Source organism: Trichosurus vulpecula, chromosome 4, assembly GCF_011100635.1.
Source record: "Trichosurus vulpecula isolate mTriVul1 chromosome 4, mTriVul1.pri, whole genome shotgun sequence".
Taxonomy (NCBI): Eukaryota; Metazoa; Chordata; class Mammalia; order Diprotodontia; family Phalangeridae; genus Trichosurus; species Trichosurus vulpecula.
Window position 1 is genome coordinate 88,239,060 of NC_050576.1, and position 13,762 is coordinate 88,252,821.

Here is a 13,762-nt window from a genome sequence, read left to right on the forward strand (position 1 = left end):
AATATCCCCTATAACTGGAGTGCACAAGTAGTAGACTATGAAGATAAAGAAAAATGGGTGAGAAAGGTAGGTGATACTTGAACCTCACTTTCATTGGAGGTGATCAAAGGAGGGGAGAACATGCATATATACAGTCAATCCTCAACTTAAGCAAAGGTAACAGTCCTAGAAAACAGTGCAAAAATAAAAAAAAAATGAATGCTAATACATTGAACCTATGGGAAATAGGGGGTTAGTTTTTTGTGAATACCAAAAACTAATATTTTGCTAGAGATTGCTGAAAATGCACTTTATAACAAAACATTAATTTGTTAATATGCACTTTTCCTAATACAATAACCATGAAATAATCCATAAAAAGCAGGGGAGAGGAGAGGTAATGCCAGATGGGATGGGAAGGAACAGGGATCATGGTGTCAGAAAAAAAAATCCTTAGGTAAAAAAGGAAATGGGCAACACCTCCCACCTCTAATCTCCCTTTCAGCTCCATGGTTGAACTGTTCTCCAATGAAAGGCACATGCCTTGAGGTGAGTCTCTCTCCCCAGTCAGAGGTAGGCATTCCCACTGTGGGAGACTTGGGCTGGCCAGGCTTGGGGTGACCACCATGTCATTTTACCCACAAAATTAGCCACTTTTCCATTTTTTCAATTCCCTCATCTTGTACTTGAGAGGTTACTTTAGCATTTCTGTATCAGATTCACAAATACCTTTATGAATACTTTCCTCCTTTTTGTGGATATAAACTTGTGCATTGTGCCTTTCATTTTTTCCCCCACTGCACATAGCTTGAATGTTCATGGTTGCCAATGGGAAAGTGAGAATGAGGTTACTAACAAAATCACAGGAATGCTTAAATTCACAAAAGTTAAACTCCTGAATGTTGAGGATTGATTCTACCAAGTGGGGGGCAGAAATATGCTCAATAGGAAAACAGCCAAATGGGGAGAGAAGGATTTAAGAGGGAAGCTAGATTTGGGGAGGAATTTGCCATAAGGAGAACAAACTTTAACCTCAGAGTCTAGATTTTGAACAAGGATTTTTAAAAAAATAGGAAAAATCAATACCTTTTGATTGTTTTCTAGTTGAGGGAAAGAGAAGAGGGTCAGGGGAGCAGAAGAAGCTAAAATTATACATACAGCACTGCTATTAAGCACACCCTTCTATAATCTGCTTCTTCTTTTTTTTTTTGGTGAAGAGAGGAAGGGGAAAACAAAGAGACCAAAAAAAGTACAAGAGAAAAGTATGGAAGGAAATGCACAATTATCGTATCTGTAATGTAAATGGGGTAAGTATACCCATATAAAGGAAGAGAACAGCAGAATGTATGAGAAATAGACTCCAACAATATGTTGCTTACAAGAAATACATTTTTTTAAAAAATTCACATGTGGTTAAAATAGGGGGCTTGGCTGGAACAAATCTATTATGCTTCATGTGAAAACACAAAATCGTAACAATCATTTCAGTTCAGGCAACAGAAAAAAAGATGTGTAAAAGAGATAAAAAGGAAAAATGTACTATGAATTTGTACAGTTCTGCCTCACTTAAATCCAATTCACTTGCATGTCAAGACATCACCCTCCTGATGTCATTGGTCCTCCTCAAGAACGAAGGACAAACAACAACAACTGACATTTAATTAATATCAACCCTAAATATATAAGCTAAGCACTGAGTAACTTTAGATCTGAATACTTAAAGGAAAATGAACATGTTAAATGGAGAAATTAACAACAAAATTCAAAAAGTAGGGAACTTCACGTGCCACTTTCTAAGCAAGACAAATCTAAAAAATAAACAAGAAATAAATTAGGGACTTGAATAGAATTTTAGAAAAATCAGGTAGTTTAGACCTCTGGTGATTATTGAATGAGAATTTAAAGGATTATGTACATACATGAATGCATACACATACCCAAACATTTTATACACACACATATGTGTATGTATATATGTCATGCATGGTCATTTTACAAAAATTGATTATGTATTAAGGCCTAAAACCTTACAAGTAAATGCAGAAAATCAGAAATATTATATGCATTTTACTGACCTCAACAAAATTAAAAATATGTCCAAAAGGAGATACTGAAGAAATAATTTAAAACAATTAGAAACTGAATAACTTAATCCTAAGCATTTGGTATGTCAAAAAACAAATCTTAAGAACAAATAATTTCATTAAAGATAATAACAATGAACTTTAAATTGGGGAGAAGGAACAGAAGGGAGGCTATTCTAGGCATCCAAAAATTATAAGCAAAGTTTCAGATGTAGGAAAATCTTTGGCATATTTGGAAGATAGAATTATCATTGTATAGAACTTAGGATGTAGGAGTAATGTTAGAAAATGATTAAGGTTCTTAATGCCAGGAAGAGGAGGTTTGATTTTGACTGGGTAAGCAATAAGGAGGCACTAAAGACACTGAAAGTTATTGAGGAGAGGAGTAATATAAGGATTTATGCATATTTAAGCTACACATCCATTTTAGGATTTCCATCTCTTTTTTTCACTTTCTTGATTATTCAGAATATATCCTCACATTGGATATTGTCATTTACTTAACTGGCAAATTATCTTGATATCTCCTCTCCTCTTTGCTTCTTTTCTTCCATACTAACTCTCTAAGTATTAGGATATGAATGATTAGAAGATTCCTTCTTAGGAAAGATAATTACTCTCCAGTTCTTAGTGCCTTCCAGATTTCTGCTTTCTTCATTCTGTTTCTGCTATGAATGAGATAGACTTCTTAGGAATTGCTGATATTCCTATATTTTTTCTCAAGAGAGAGTCAAGCATAAAGCCTGTTCATTTTAAATTGTATTCTGATAGCAAGTAATGCTTGAGTTAGCTTGGTTCTTTCTACCTTTTAAGAATTTTGTGTGACCTCTTATTGGAAATATTCTAAAAAGAGTATGTAAGAATTCTGACTGCAGGCTTTCACATTCAACATTATGGAATCTGACAATTGAAAAGGTTCTCAGAGAAGATAAATTCCAATCCATACTTGATGTATTGCCCTAATTTATCTCCTCATTTTAGCCCCTCTTCATTTGTATACTTAGTATATCATTGAGAAAATTATTTTTTTGTCTCATCCTTCATGAACTTAAAGAATATTGATTCTATAGACTAAGCTCATCATGTTCCCTCTGGCTACTATGTCTCTCCATCAGACAAAGAGATTATGTATTTGCTCGCTGACGTGGGTTTTGTATTCTTTGGGCCTTCTAATTGTGACAATTTCTTTGCTTTCGTTACATTTCAAAGAAATGGAAATCTAGTTGCTTAATGTATTTTCTTTGGTACAATTTTATTTTTGGGGGGTGAATAGATTGAATTTGATCTTCTGCGATCAAAACAAAACAAAACTTCTTTTCATTTTTATTTATTCTTCAAATTGGTATTTACTTTGACAAGAACTAGTTGATCTGATTCCACATGGACAGATGATTAAAAAATTTGTAGCTAATAATTTTTATTATAGAGCTACACATGCATCTATACATTCACATGGACAGAGACAGAAATTTGGTGTAATAGAAAGAGATTTGGTATAATGTCATTTGTCAACGTGTAATATGTAGAGATTTGGCCTTGGAGTTAGGAAGATACAGGTTTCTTGATCATGTCCCTTGACATCTCAGCGCCAATTGGGCCAATATACATGCATTTATACATACACAGATATACATACTTGTTTATGATATTTACATACATATTTATGATATTATCCTGTACTTGCCTTGAATATTACTTTCCTACTCTCTTCATGAAATAAAAGGATTCCAGCAATATTGGACTAAGATTACTGTGTATTCTACAGGCATTTGGTCTCTTTCCCGATCCTGAAATATATTTTATAGTATTTTTGCTATTTTCTCCTGTGCTCATCTTTGTTTCAATATCATCAAACCTGCAGGCATGAATTGAAGTAATTTGGAAGATTTGTGCAGAACTTTTTTTTTTAGAACTTATCAATGTTTCATCCTCGTGAATGAATTTTGGCACATAGGATGCAATTATTTTCAAGGGATGCTCTTTGATTAAGTCTTTGCTAGCACAGCAAGGTGAAATGTCTAATTTTCCTATGAGATGATATTTTTTATTGCCTTCTCATACATGAATGAAAACCAACTCTACCAACTACTTTATTTGGTTTTTAGTTATCTCTTTTGCATGACAGCTCTTCAAATATTTGAAGATAAAAATCACATCCTTCTTAATAATGTCCTATACATAAGAAATGCACCTTAAGTAATGAAAAAAAAGTTAATTAACTGTCTTCAGTATAACTGAATCCTTGTGTTGCTACAGTAGCTTAGGGTGTGTTCTGTATTTAGAAAGTGTCAGGGTCTCCTCAGAACTTAATATTAGGCCCATTCCATTGTAGTATCCCTTTCTAAAGAAATGCCATTACCAGTAAGGAGAAGCAAGGTGTAAGGCAAAAGAGGAAATGTCAGCTGTTGCTCAGTTCCAGAATCTTGTTTCAAAGAAAGGAAATAAGCATTTATTAAGCACCTACTATATGTCAGGTGCTGTGGTAAGCTAAGCTTTTTACAAATACAATCTCATTTGATCCTCACAACAATAATGCTATCATTCTGTGCTGGCAAACAAAATGGGCTCTTAGCACACAGTTCAACCAAGTGCGCTTGAAGAGTTTGGCTTTTGTTTCCTTTGATTAATTCAGTGTATTTCATTTCATTTCTCACTAGGTGCTAAGCAACTGCCCAAACCCCTATTAGGTGCTAAACCTATGTGGGTGTGAATTGGTAACTAGGTGGGGCTAACTAAGGGAGGCCTGATTAGATCTTTGCTCCTAAACCCCTAATTACTAGGTGCTAAGCCTATGTGGGTGTGAAGCTCCCAGGGTACTAAGGGGAGGTGCTAACTCAAGAGCCAATCATAAGAGCTCAAGTTCTGGTTGCTCAGATGATGGTTGATGACATCTGAAACCGTATAAAAAGAGAAGACAGAGCTATTTGCTCAGGGATCTCACTATTGGTGGCGTGCTGATGGGGAGACTCTGGGCAGCTGTAGCTAAGAGCCCCCCAGCTTGTAACCCTGATGTTGGGACTTCGTTAAACTCTGGTAACTATATATATTGGGATTTGAATCAGACAAGGTCTGTCTGTTGTTGTATGTAATTTCTTTGTATTTTGCTCTGAAGTTCAGGGTGCTGTCTTTTTCCCCTGAACTAAGTGAGTGATATTTGTATGCTGGATTAAAATAAGCTTGTTAACCCCTTAACGTTGCTTTCCTTAGTAAAGCAGATCAAAAGAACCTGGGCTTTTGCAGCATGCTGGTAGTGTGCTTGTTGTTGGGCTTGTGTTGGTCTCTTCACCCCTACAACAGCTGCTAGCCAGATTGTTGAAACACATTCCTGTTTTACAGTTGAGGAAATTGAGGCAGATGGATATTTAATGATTTTCCCAGGGTCACAAACTACTAATACTCTGGGCCTGAATTTGAACTCAGGTCTTTTTGACTCCAGAGTTAGCTCTCTCCTCATTCTGCTACCTAACTGACTTGTTCAAATACTAGGAAATTCTTCAAATTAAATATCTACCCAGGCCTTCAGTGATCTTTTCTGTTTTGTGTTCATTGAAGCAAAGCATTCCCTAGAGCTACAGCAAGTTTTCCTAGCAGGTTTCCATCAATAACTGGCATATCCTCTCCTCCCAGCATGGGGATCTGTAGGGATGGAGTAGTTAATTTGGAGCCGAGATGAATTCTCCCTAGTTGAGATATATGGAGGCAGCAGCCATTTGGCAATAGATAATAGAGGACTTGATATAAGATTCAATTTCCTATTTTTGCCTAGTTATTCTTTTGTATTAAATGTACTTGTTTTGAATTCATTGATACCTGGTGTGATCCAGTAAATGAAGAATCAACAGAAGCTCATGAGGCACAAATTTAGATAAATAGGTCCATGGGAAGAGGGATCTGGGTGTAGCTGAGAAGAGGAATATACTATGGGGCCCTGGGTGCTATAAAAATAATGATTTGCTTCAATGGAATTGAATAAAAGATTGCTCAGATGTTCTTTAAATAGTTTAAGCAGTTATACTATGGGTTAGTTAATAATGACAATACTGTTATTTTACATTTTGCAGAAAGTCCCATTTAAATGTCGTGTGAGCAAAGTGCAATTGAAAGTCTTTGCGAAGGGGTTTGTTCCATCTGTTAAATAGGACATTTTACACATACTGACAAGATCTTCTGGCACAACAGCCTTCTCTCACAGAAATTTGAACAACTGAGAAACAAAACTAAATGATTATTTTAGAAAGAAAAAAATAAGTTTGTACAAACAAACTGGAAAAAATGATAAGCAGAGTATTTTTTTACTCCACAATTTATAAAACAATGTTTGCTTTAGGCAAGGCATGCTCGCAATTGCTACTGCAGACGATGAAATGCTTCAATTGGGTTTGTTATTGCAGTCATTTCCCTTTCCAGCAATTGTTAGTGACATCCACCTTAAAGACAAATTTCTTTCTCATACGAGCATAGGGCTTATACAACAACCACTAGGCCTTTTGTTCTTTAACCATGCAAAACATAGGTCAAATTCGTGGGGGATTCTCAGTGGGTATGGAAAGAATTGGGGTTTAGAAGCTTATGGGCCTCAAAGTGTATTTTCTGTCATTAATGGTGTCAATGTTTCACTCAGCTCAACAGAAGCAATTAGCATTGGTTAGGGATGATCATTCAATTGTAAACTTTAAAAGCGTTCCAGAGATTTTTCCAGTATGTGACTGGTGAAAGTTAACAGGAGCTAAAACCTGAGGTGACTTTGAAAACTTATTTCTTTGGAAAGAATAGGAAGAATTCTGAAAGTATATTCCTGTTATCAAGTATTTTTAAAACTGTGAAAGAATTTGATAGAAATATGAATGAAATTTGGAACTATCAACACGGAAAATAATCCCAGGTACTCTCCGTCTTCATGTTACCTTTATGTTCTGTTTAGATTATCGTAACCCTTTCTTAGATCTCAGCCATGTCATGGTTTGGAGCATGAAAATTATAATAAAGAATGAGTTTATCATTGTGTTACTGGATTGCCACTCGGAAGGAGCTATATGATATGTCAAATATTGTGGCTACCTTTTAAGGAAGATCTTACTCTTTATTTATTTTTAGCTTTCCAGCTCATCCCTAGCACTACAATACAGTACTATTATATTGCAACTCTTGAATACTTTTGAATCACTTAGTTTTACCAACTTTGGTTCATAGGTTGTTGGTAGAAATACTCAGTAAAACTAAAAAAAAATAATGAGAAATGTGTTTACATGAGTGAATGATGTCAAACACACTAACATGCTATTTGTAAGTGATGAGGATTCCTGCCCTCCCAACCTCTTTTGAATTAATGTAATCATTGTAAGGTCCTGGTAAAATTTTAAATGTGTAAATAATGTGGCTTATGCCTTATGATCTCTTCCTGACATGTGAAACTCTATGATTGGGTTAACATGGAATCTCATTAATTGGATCTGGGAACTTTAAGTACCTGGAGGAATTTTACATATAAGCTTACCAAGTGGTAGACCAATCTTGTGGAGAGGACAACTGGCTCAGGAGTGAACTCAGGCCCATGAGAGAGAATGACTATGTCACTGAAGAGACTGAACCCTAGTGGATAGTACATCTAGCTAGGACAAAGGATATGCAGTTTTATAGCTTTTGGAGTATTGCTCCAAATTACTCTCCAGCATGGTTGAACTAGTTCACAGCTCCACTAAGAGTACACTAGTGTGCCTATTCCCACATCCTGTCCAGCATTAGTCATTTTTCTTTTTGGTCATCTTAGCCAATGGCTGTGTGATGGTACCTCAGAGTTGTTTTAATTTGCATTTCTCTATTTGCGACATAGAGCATTTTTATGTTTGGTAGCTTTGATTTCTTTCTCTGAAAATTGCTGGCTCATATCTCTTGATCATTTAGCAATTGGGGAATGGCTTTTTATCTTGCAAATTTGGCTCCATTCCTTATATATTTGAAAAATGAGATCTTTATCAGAAAATATTCCTGCGAAATTTTCTTAGTTTTAAAATACTTTTGGCTGCATTGGTTTTGTTTATGCAAAACCTTTTAATTTATGGAATCCAAATTATGCACTTTACCTCCCCTATACATAAATATGACAGTTGATTTCTTCCAGGCTCCCCTACTTTGTTTATAATATCACTCTTTATGTCTGAATCATGTACTCCTTTCATATACTTATTTTGATAAACAGTGTGAGATATGGGTATATGCTTAGTTTCTGCCAGACTACTTTCTAGTTTTCCCAGCATTTTTGTCAAATAGTGAATTCTTGACCTGGGACTTTGGAGTTTATCAAACACTAGTTTATTGTGCTTATTTGCTTCTGTTTATTGTGTGCCCAGACTATTCCAATTTATCAAACACTCTATTTCCTATCAGGTACCAAATTATTTTAATGATTACAACTTTGTAGTATAATTTGAAGTCTGCTACTTCTGGGTCCCCTTCCTTTACAGTTCCCTTGATATTCTTGGCCTTTTGTTCCTCCAGATGAATCTTCCTAATTTTTTTAGTTCTATAACAGAATTCTTTAGTAGTTTGATTGCTACAGTTCAGAATAAGTAAATTGATTTAGATAGTCATTTTTATGGCATTTGCTCAACCAGCAAATGAGAAATTAATATTAGATTTGTCATTATTCATGTGGAGTATTTTATAATTGTATTCATATAGTTCCTTTGTGGGTCTTGATATGTAAACTCCCAAGTATTAGGAAATACATTAAATAAAATATTTTGGAATTTTATAATTATCATAATTGACTTTCACTATGTTACAGATGGATATGAAGATTAAATATAATTGGCTCAAAATATTTTTAGATAGCTGCCTTTCTTTTTGAAGCTTCAGCTTCCAGGGAATAGAAAGCTTACATCAGCCTTCCTACATGTTATCATTTCTGGAGTCTTTAATTACAGCAAACCATTTGCTTGAAGGAAGTGTTCTGTTTGTTTTTTTTGTTATTTTTACTAATTTTACTATAGAAATGATAAGTTTCAATTTTAATTTCATTCATTTAGTAAACTTTTGTTATGCACTTATGTACATGCTAGGGTGCTAGATACTTTGGAGGGCTAGAGGAGAATAAGACATGGTAATGACCTTTGAGGAATTAGCCAAATTAACCTGCTTACCTGAAAGACTAAGTTGTATTGAGAGATTTCTTTGAGTCTGATAGAACTAAGCATATTCTATGACAAATGAGAAATATATCACTAATATAGGCAACCTGGAAGATAACCATGTCAGACTTAGTATTGAAATGTATTTTTCTTTCAATGTAGTTTATGATCTTGTCACTTGGATATAACATCACAAGTAAATTCTAAGGGACCTTCAGAGATTTTTAGCAATTTCTTTAGCAGTCTTTACTATATATTATTTTTCTATATTGTAAAGATAATTCAATTGGATGAAGTTGTAACATGCAGTTTAAAATAGCTTGCTGTATTTTTGCCCTCAAGAACTACTTAATTGTTCTCTGTGCTAAAATCTGTTGAATCACAGCTATCGCCTGAGAGAGGTTTATGCTCACAAAGATAATTAAAATCATGAAATCTCATAGATGCATCTGTAACACTCATTTGGGAATATAACTGAGAATCTGCAAGATGTATATAATAGCAGATTAAAATAGAACAAATGTAAAGTTGCTTAGTAAGATACAATGAAGGCCTTCTGTAGATTTGAGAAAGCATAATCAAATAAAAGTGGCATCAAAATCAGCATGAAATTTTCCATAATGGTTTGGTGTCACTATGAAAGCAAAAGTTTGTAACAAAGGGGAAAATAGAAATCAGTATTGCAACAGTCTTCTAAATCATCCCCTTGTCTCCACTCTCCTCTCTCTAATCATCCTCCACCAACAGATGCCTAACTGATTTTCCTAAAGCACAGATGTGACCATGTCACAAATCTCTGGTTGTCTCCCATGCCTGGAATGCGGGAAAGATCTTTCCCTTACTAATTGGCTTTACACTGACCTCTCTGGCTTCCTTTAAATCTCAACTAGAATCTCATCTTCTACAAGAAGCCTCCTCCAATCTTTCTCAATTCTAGTGCCTTCCCTCTGTTAATTATTTCCTATTTATTCTTTATATAGTTTGCTTTGTATATATTGTTTTTCATGCTCTCTCCCACATTTGATGGTAAGCTCCTTGAGGACAGAGACTGTCTTTTGCCTCTTTTTGTATCCCCATTGCATAGCATAGTGCCTGGCACATAGTAGGTACTCAATAAATGTACATCGATTGATAGATTGAAGGACTCCCTACTGGTTCTAAATAAATGATAATCACCCTGGCATTTAAGGTCATACATAATTTGGCATCTATGTACCTTGCCAGTCTTAGTTCATATTATTTCCCTTAACTTATTTTCTTTTCTGAACTGAACTGGTTGCTCTATGACATACATGGCAGTCCATTTCCCACCACTTTGCTTTTGCCCAGGCTGTCTGTCATCTACATTTGAAATATACTTTCTTTTCACTTAAGCTTCTTAGGATCTGCTTTAATACTCTGTGCAAAGGCCTTTATAAGTTTCCTCCCCACAACCCCATTTTTTGGTCTTTCCTTCTTGAAGTAACTTTATATTATTTTATAAAAGCTTTGAATTTAACTGTGTCCCTTCATCTGAATATAACTCCTTGAAATTGTGACCATTTTTTGTCTTTATCTATAGTACCTAGTTCAGTGTCTTGTGCTTAGTAGACACTTAATATATATTTATTAAATTGAATTTCTTTACATTTCTTTTTCAGTTGATTATTATTCTAGTACATCTATATTTGTTTTTAAATTTAATTAAGAGGTTTTAGAGCATCACAAGTTATCAAAGACATCTGTGGGAACAAAATACTACTTTGTTATATCACATATGATTTCCACTAACTGGAAAAGGCAGCTGGGTGCATCTTTTGTAAGCTAGATAACAGCACCTTGTAGCAATAACAGCAAATTTCAACTGAATCAAGACACAGTCTTACACTTATTAAAAAAGCAATTGACCCAAGTTGTCATTCCCAATTGCTTTTCCCTCCTATCAAGTTGAGAGCTATACAGAAGTGTACAATCGTGTATCAACACAAACACCTTTATTTATGTTTTCCCGTCACATACTAATATTTTTGAGAAAGATTTTAAAATATATTTGAATTGCCAAGGTTTTTTCTAAGCTCACTCCTTTTGGTTTTGGAATCAGAACCAATAAAAAGTCCTTGAAAGGTAAATCAGAGGGGCCGACTTATCCTGTTGCTTAATAATACAGAAGTAACACTGCAAATCTTACGGAATGATTAGTCAGTCTATTCACTGGGTAGATTCCCATCCTTCTAATATATCGCCCACCCAGTAGTGACACATTACTAAACTTCAAGTTAAAGATCCAAGATTTCAGTGATGTGACTGTGTGTTTTTACACTGAGGCAGCTCCTAGCCTCTTTATCTTACTGCAGGCTATTTAGTCACTGTGGCTAAAACAAACAATGAGATAAATACAATCATCCCTTGGTGGCCAGTCTTCTTGTGATGAATCTTTCTTGCTTAGATGTTTCTTGAACAGACACAGACACTAATTTCATTGCTGAGCCAATAACTTAGAGCCTTTTCACCTAGGTAAGTTTGGCATAGGCTTCAAGAAACCAGATTCAGACTATAAACAATTCAGGATCAGACCAAGACTTGGCAATGGCTTCAAGAAACCAGGCTTAGACTGTAAACAATTTTCATTGTTCCAGCACACTGAGCAAAGGGTCTCTCAGGAACCTGGGAATGGGAAGAGCCTATACATGCTCTAAGATAGACCGAAAATGTCACTAATTAATGAAGTTCATATCAGTGTGACTTTAAGTAGGCGAGAATGTCTTACTGCACGCAATAACTACTGTGTTAAAAGGGGAAATTATTCTCCATGGTGTGAGCTTGAAAATGCATATTTATGCATTATTGAAACAGTCCCCAATAGAATCTAAATACAGTGCAAACCTATAACTTGCTTTGTTGTAAAGATTTGCAACAATAAGCTTCTTAGTGTTTTTGTGTGTGATATGTGTTTTTCTGCATATAAATGGCCTCCTTTGACTGGGTAATGATACTTTAGGAGTGTTTTAAGAGACATATTATTATATCTATGGATGTTTCATAGACTGTAGCTTTAGTGTTAAGAAATTAGTAACAGCCCATTATCCTGAAAGCTATACTTTCCTTGTTCTAAATGATCAATGCTGGGTGTGAGATTAACTAAGTAAAGATTCATTCTTTACTATACTTGTAGATGATACAGAAGGCACTGGAGGAAAGAAGTGTTCAATTTTGAAACTTTTAAAGGGCTGCACTATTTGGGAGCTGCATTGATTAAAAATTTAAATAAACCGATGTAAGAAATCAGCTTCTAATACTCTACTCTCTAATTCATTGTTTTCAGTGCCTACTTCAAGGAAATAAGTTCAGTAACAGCAAGGTAAAATAGGTGCTAAGTAATAGATAGCCTATGTTATTGGTAAGTGACAATTCTGTTTATCTAACAATGCTTAGAGTGCTTTTAAATGTTATTTAATAATAATAATAATGCATCCTGAGTTTACAACAAAGAAAAGCTGTATTTTAGTTATTCAAGAATGAGACCAAAATTAATATCAGCAAATCCCCTTCTTTGAAACCAATATGATACAAATTTTCAGGTTTTAAAAAAATGTTAAGAAAATATGGTTACTATCACCCATAACAAGCATTTGTTGTATGTTTTATGGGAATTAAAAAAAATTAACGTAGTATGGAATCCCTGGCATCAAAGATTTAGGACTGGAAGGGAGCTGAGAGGTACTCTCTAATAGAGCCTCTTGATTTTACAGATAGAGAAACTAAGACCAGAGAATTTAAGTGACTTATCCGTAGTGAATAAGTGACAGAGCCTGAATATTAACTCTGACCCTGTGACTCCAAACTTAGGACTTTTTCCACTGTACCAAGTTATTAAAAATTAATCATAAACTTTTCAATTGAAAAAAAATTAAGGAATATATAATCTCACTAGAATTTGTTTCATATTCCAACATTTAGAGTTCTGAATGGTTTCTCAGTGTGGTTTCCTATACTGATGCTTATAATATGAAAATATTCATAATTTTACTTCTGCTATTAATTTATAATATGTAACATAAGCTAAAAAATTATATTCTTCCCACCGAATTGGAAAGATTTTTTGTATAATGGGAAACTGTTCACTGGTCCAGTCCTAGATTTCCAATAAACTCTGGCTGGTATCAATCCATTGTGGATTTTGTGGGAACACTGGGCACTGATTGGTAAATTCCTTATCATATTTTTTAAAAAATTCTTTTCCCCCTTGTACTATGGTAGGTTGTTAACATGCAGAGGCCTATTTATTTTCTTACCATCTAACACTCTTAATTCATCCTATGTACTTGGTTGAAGAATCTCATTCTCACAAGTTCCTGAAAATCATAACTAGATGGTTGCCTTCAAAGGAATTGAAACTTTAAGCTTTTGACTTTATTTCTCAACTTCAGTAGTTGTCAACAGGTATTTTTTAGTTCTTATTATATGCCAGGAACTGTTCTAAGTGTTGGGAAGACACAGAAAGAGAAGAACAGAACCTCACATCCAGAAACTCATGTTATTTAAAAAAATAAATCATTTGTTTTTAGATAGAACTTTAAAAATATCAATTGTATT